This window comes from Choloepus didactylus, chromosome 6 (assembly GCF_015220235.1).
Source record: "Choloepus didactylus isolate mChoDid1 chromosome 6, mChoDid1.pri, whole genome shotgun sequence".
Lineage (NCBI taxonomy): Eukaryota > Metazoa > Chordata > Mammalia > Pilosa > Megalonychidae > Choloepus > Choloepus didactylus.
Genome location: NC_051312.1, coordinates 109,973,475 through 109,980,436, shown reverse-complemented (window position 1 = coordinate 109,980,436; position 6,962 = coordinate 109,973,475).

Sequence of the window (6,962 nt, the reverse complement as noted above, 5' to 3'; positions counted from 1 at the left end):
AATAGCTCTTTCCCACCTCCATTTCAGGGTGTATTTCTTTTCACTTCCTCCTAATACTTATCTGACTCTGAGGAATTTGACTCTTGACCATTATTCAGCATACCTACAATTTCCATTTTGATTGTTTACCTCTCCCTCTGCAACATTCTTCCATATGTGTCCTCAAAAATTGCAGGGTCTTTCCCTGTGGAAGAAGCTGAGATGAGGTGGCCAGCACCTTAGACCCATACAGCATCACATCAGCGATTCCTCGCTCTTCTACTATCAAGCTTGTTTCAATGCTACACCCAACAGCCTGCTCTCTTGTGGCAAAAGGAGCTCAAAATGATGATGGTGGTGGGAGGGCAGTGAGCTGGCAGGGAGAAGGGAAGGGAAAGAAAATGCAATTGTAGTATGAGTATTGTATGTATGTAATTTTGTAATTTCTGTAAATGTGACTATAGGAAATATGGGAAATTGAAATCCACAGGCAATCATAGCTTAACTAATAGTATCTGTCTTTCTCTATAAAACTTTTACTCTGATTGCATGAAAAAGTTCATCCCAAAGCATGCATGCAGTGGGGGACATATGGTCCAGGAGACAGTAGCTGGGATTGGATATGGGAGGCTGGGGCTCTAGCTGAGTCAGTGTGATCTTAGGCAAATTACCCTCTCTGGATCTCAGATCTCTCACCTTTAAATTGCAACAATATTACTAGTGTGTGAGATTAAACGAGATAATGTGTATAAATTGCCTACCACAGGGCCTGACACTTTCATGGGTCTGGATTAGTTTCCTAGGCTTGCTGTAAGAAATTATCAAAAACTCAGGGCCTTAAAACAACAGAAATGTATTGTCTCACTTTTCCAGAGGCTAGAAGTGTGAAATCAAGGTGTTGGCAGGGCCACGCTCTTTACAATGACTCAGGAAAAAAATCCTTCCTTGCCTCCTCCGAGCTCCTGGTGGTAACAAGGCTGGTAGCTGCCTCATCCCCGTCTCTGCCTCCGACTTCACACGGACCTCTGCTCAGCGTCTCTCTTCTCTGTGTCCCCTCTCTCCTCCTCGTGAAGACAACAGTTAAATTGGGTTAAGGGCCTGCCTGACTTCAATACGCCCTCATCTATTTCCAAATAAGCTCACAGTCTGGGGGCCTGGGAGGTTAGATCTTCAGTCTCTCTTTTCTGGGGACACAATTCAATCAATTCAGAATCCCAGCACCTTTGTCTATAAACCGAGGATGACGATGCCTGCCCTGAGGACCTCACTGTTGCTGAAAATAAGAACATCCTTTGAAACAGGCCTGGTAAATATAAGGCGTCCTTGGGGGTTGACACGTAGATGTCACCTTCCACATAGCCCGGCTCGGGCAGTGCTTGACGACAGTGATGATGAGGGTAGGATCTGGGGGAGCTCTCGCGTTGGTGCCCCTGAACAATTCAAACTTTGTGAAGAGGTCCCTACTTGTTCCTTTGATGACAGCTTCACTTACATTCATGTTCAGGTGATTCAAAATCTGAAAATGAAACTATGAGCTTGGCCACAGTTTACGGTGCTGTTTTTAGTCAAGTTAAAGTCATCCTTCTCTTCCTGGTTTTGCAGAAAAAGAGGCAGATCTGTGGGTCCGAGGAGCTTGGGCCTAGGGTTCTGGCAGTAGCAACATGGGCATAAAAGGCCTAGAAATTCAAATTTAGCGGCCTGGGAAGCCCCATGGAGTCAGACAGCAGGCCTGCCAGGTATCTGTGCTTGCATTTGGCACAATGGTGTACTTTGATGAATTTCTGTGCCATGAAAGAATGAAAGCAAGTCCTGACCTGGTTGGGAGTGGACGGGCTCTTTTAGAAATCAATACAGCTGAGTTCTGCCATCAATATTATAATGTTGTAAGTCTTAGATATAAGATAATTACATGTAGGGCATGGCCAACAAACTTTCCCAACTTAAAAGTTTTATTGATCCTAAAGTCTCCAATTTATTGAACACTACTTTCCAATGAGGCCCTGTACTAAGCACTTTACAAACATTGTTGAATTTAATACTTCTACCAGACCAGAACCTATTGATGACCCACCCATTGGCCATTCCCTAATGATTACTAAGCCTTGATTTTCCGCCTTCTGAACCACAATGTGTCCGGCCCCAGGGGATGAATCCTGGCTGGTCTAAGCCAGTGGTGACAACCTGATTCCCTGATTCCCCAGCGCCCTTGCTGCCAGAGTGGCCATATGATCTAGTTCTGACCAGCAGTCCAGGGACTAGTAAGAAGTCTTTTGGATTTTTAATATCAGAACAGATGTGGCTGCTTTAAATATAAATGTGCTGTCTGGAACTACAGCAGCCGTCTTGGGGTATGGGGCTGTGAGGATGAGGGGTGGGCCAAGAGACTCTGCGGGTATCATTGAGATACTGAACTGACATAATTAGCCCCACTTTGAGAGCTCTTAAGTGGGAAAAATATATACTACTTTTTGTTTAAGCTCTTAAGTTAGGTTTCTTTACTGGCAACCCAATGATGAAAAGTCCGTCATATAGAATGCTCTCATTCTCATTTTTAGATGAGGAGACAGGTTTTAAAGATCGCGATAGCTCAATTTCAGCTGGTAAATCGTGGTACTAAATTCAAATCTAGTTCTATCCTAATTTAAAGCTGGTCCTCTCAACCATGACACCATGCTTAAAATACCAGTTTTCTTACAGATAATTGGCAAAATGTTAAAATTGGTGTATCTTGGTATCTGGGGAGGGTGGTTTGGGATACGTTGGAATTTCTCAGTATGGGGTTTGTATTATTTTGTGACAGTCCAATAAATTTTAAGTTTTTTTTTTTTTTTTAAAGTTTAAAAAAATCAGTTATTAATCTGAAGTATGTTTATCAGTCCCTGGGAACTCCGTAGAATAGGATAACACAAGAGCAGAGTGGGAGTGGGGGGTGGGGGACAGAGAAAAGCAGGCTGCCCAGAGCCTCTACTACACCTGGGGCCCAGGTTCTCCTGAATCTGGGATGCCGATCGCTGGACAGAGACTAGAGTGGCTCTCTAGACTTACTCGCTATTACACTTGGGAGTTTCTCCAGCAGCTGATGGAGACACGTTGTATCCACATGGGGTGAAGGCAGAGAGCTGTAGGCTGTGCTGGGTTGGTGAGGGAACATGAAGCAATGGTGGGGAGCTAGCCCGGGAATCAGAGCTGGTCTGTGTGTGGGCTTGAATGTATTATGTCCCCCAAAATGTCATTATCTTTGATGTAATCTTGTGTGGGCAGACGTATCTGTGTTGATTAGATTGTAATTCTTTGAGTGTTTCGTGGAGATGCGCCCCACCCAACTGTGGGTGATGACTCTGATTGGATACTTTCCACGGAGGTGTTACCCCACCCTTTCAGGGTGGGTCTAAATTAAATCACTGGAGCCATATAAATGAGCTGACAAACAGAAGGAACTCAGTGCAGCTGAGAGTGACATTTTGAAGAGAAGCTACAACCAAGAGGGACACTTTGAAGAATGCACAGAAGCTGAGAGAGTAGCTGCAGATGAGAGACGGTTTGAAGATGGCCATTGAAAGCAGACTCTTGCTCTGGAGAAGCTAAGAGAGGACAAATACCCCAAGAGTGATATTTTTGAGGAACTGCAGCCTAGAGAGGAATGTCCTGGGAGAAAGCCTATTTTGAAACCAGAACTTGGGAGCAGATGCCAGCCATGTGCCTTCCCAGCTAACAGAGGTTTTCTAGACACCATTGACCATCCTCCAGTGAAGGCACCCAATTGCTAATGTTTAACCTTGGACACTTTATGGCCTTAAGACTGTAACTGTGTAACCAAATAAACGTCCTTTTATAAAAGCCAATCCATTTCTGATATTTTGCATTCCAGCAGCATTAGCAAACTAGAACAGTCTGAGACCCAGCCTATTCTAGTTCTGACTCAGGAGACATTAGACATCCAGCTACATCCTCTGCAAAGACGTGGGGAGCATGGTAACTAACTGCAGGAAAGATGTAACAGGAGCCAGAGACTGCAGCTTGCTCGCAGCATGCTTATCGAACTTCTGCTTGAAAAACATACATCAGCATGCACAGCTAGTGGCAAGAGGCTCTGTGCCTGCCTAAGGGCTAAGGAAGCAACTGGGTCTTGCAATCTCAATGGGTTCTACTGGGAAATGAGGACAAGGATACTTTCATTCAACACTAACCATGTCTAGGCTCTGGAGAAACAGAGGAATAAGTTTCTGAATAATGTGCTGGATGTTGAATTAGGCACTTTAAAATTATTATTTATTACACATATGAACATTTTAATTGATAACTAAAATATACTAGTTAAATATAATTATTTATGTAGTATTTCTTATTTCATTTACTTCTCACTACAATCCAAAGAGGTAGTTGTTAATATTCTCAAATTATCAACTTAAAAAATTGAGGGTCTAAGGGAGTAAGAAACTTTTCCAAAGGTCACAGTTGGGAAAGGGTGGAGCAGGAATTCCAGCCTGTGTTGAGAGGTTTCCAAACCCTTTGCTGACTCCCCAGAAGCTCAGAGCGGGGGTGGGGGTGGGGGCGACCGAGACACATTTCTCCCTACTCTGCAGAGAGAAGGCAGGTGGGCAGTCCTCGTGTTTGAGCTCCACCGGGGAAAGGATTTATGGCAATCCTGGAACGTGCATAGCAACCATCGCTATTGGAGATGGCAAACCAGCACCAGGGGGCACCTCCCTTTTCTGAAATCACTGTGGGTCTGATTCAAATGGTCAGATCTAGGAGCATTTTCCTTCTGTTTCTTCAGTTTCCAGGAGCTGTGGCCCAGACCTGTGTCTAGGGACAGCCTGTGGGTGAAGCAGAAATGACAGAGTGTTTCAGCTCTCAAGATAGGAGCAGTGTTTGCCAGGAAGCAGGTAGTGAAACAGATACACATCTGAGCAGGATTAGAGGTCAGGGTTGTTGGCTAGTGGTATTTGTGCTTCACTGTTGAGATTCTTTATGGCTCTGAGTTCATTCAAAAGCGAATGTTCAAACACAAGTCAAATGAATTCTTCTCTTACATGCCACCATTGTGCAACATCATGCTGTTTTAGTTTGATTCACCTTTGTACTGGAGTTTTCTCATATTTATTTTTCCTGGAATTGCTCATTTTTTATTTTTTTCATGTTGAGAGAATTACTAAATTCTTTATTAAATTAAATTCCTATATGCTTCCATGGTTCCATTGTTGAGTGGGATCTTTTTTTTTTTTTTAATATTTGTCATCTTGGAGTGCTTTAACTTCACATTCTAATTTGGGCTAATTGATTTTTAAGCTTCCCCACATAACAGTCATCTAATATTTATTTTCATTACATCCTTAGAATAATTCTAATTTTTATAGATCCCATTCACTTATTTCTTAGATTCTTCTTTTTTAGCTTCATTTTTCAATTTCCAAGTAAATTCTCAAGTAATTTTTTTTTTTTTTTTTGGAGATAGCTTGTGAGAGAGAAACTCCTTGAAGTTCTAAAATGAATTTAGCCCTTATGTGGACTGACTGGAGCAGGAAATCGCTTGTAGGAAGTTTCAAGTGTGGCTCAGCTAGAGGGCTGGTATGCCTGGGAGACTGACCTTGGGAAACTGACCTTAGATTTACCCAGTCTCACAGTAAGTGTTCTGGAACACATTGGAGGTGTAACAGTTACTTGCTCCTGGTGGGCTGGCAGGAAAGAAGCAAGAGTGGAGAGGACGGTTCAATATAAAACAACACTAAATAGAGCTTCTTGAATGGACTGCTCACCTGAATCAGGTAGCTCAGCAGCAGCTGTGTACCTTCAGGGAGAGAAGACCAGTTAGCATTCTGACAGGGTGTGCTGTGGGCCCTCTATATAAGTTGTATTTTCTACTTACTTGGAGGGACCCAGATGCTCTGCCCATGTCTTCTACCTTCTCATCCAACCCTTGGGTCAACCAGGCTACTGAGGGCAGTGTTAACAGATTCCATCGTCTCAGCACTTCAAAGGCGTTGCCAGATGACGTTCTAGCTTCCAATGTCAATGATACGATGTCTGCAGACAATCTAGTATTTGCCCCTTTCTAGTTGACTTGTTGTATTTGTTTTGTTTTTCTCTATGGTGGCTTTTAGGAGTGGTTCTTTATCCTTAATGAAATTTTACAGGGATGTATCTGTATGTGTATCTTTTTTTTTATGCATTCTTCATGCATTCTGCTCAGCTCTTGGTGGACAAATTTTCCTTCTTTTTGTCTTTCTGTATTGTTTTGTTTTGTTTGCTCTAAGAAATTTTTTTTTTTCCTGTCCTTGATTATGTTCTCTTTTCATTTGCTTAGCTCCAATTTACTGGGATGGATGTTGGATATGTGAGTTTGTTCCTTCCTGTCTTTTCTCTCATGTTTTGCATCTTTTTTTCTTTTGCTTCTGGTTCTTACAGTTTTTCTTAATTTTATTTTCCAGTTCTATTAAATTTTTTAGTGCAGACATCATGTTTTTAATTTCCAATAAATTATTGTCTGAATGTTCTATTTTTTAGTAGCCTATTCTTGTTTCGTTGATGCAATATCTTCTCAATTTCTGAGGCTATTAATAAAAATGGTTTTAAGTTTCTTTTCTTTTCCTGAATATTCCGTTTCCTCCAAGGTTGGATTTTTTCTTTTCCTTTTTGAAAAATTTGGTTTGACCTAGGGTTGGTTGGTTTGTTTTCTCGTCTTGGTCTTTCTCTTTTAACCTGTTGGTTTTCCTCAAAAATCTTGTGATCCTTGGATTTCCTTTTTTATTTATGAAAGAAAGACTAAGTCAATTAATAGAGAAGCTGGCAGAGTTTTCTGTATCATTTCTCCAAGTGTGTTACTAAAATGAAAGGGTTGGCTATTAACTCTATGTACTTGTGCAGAATATATAGACTAAAAAAAATTCCATATAGCATATGTTTTTTTCTGGAGCAGAAGGCAGGATCACCCCCCGTCCCTATGGTAAATGAGATATTTACTTGAGGAGGGGTGGTGGTGGTAC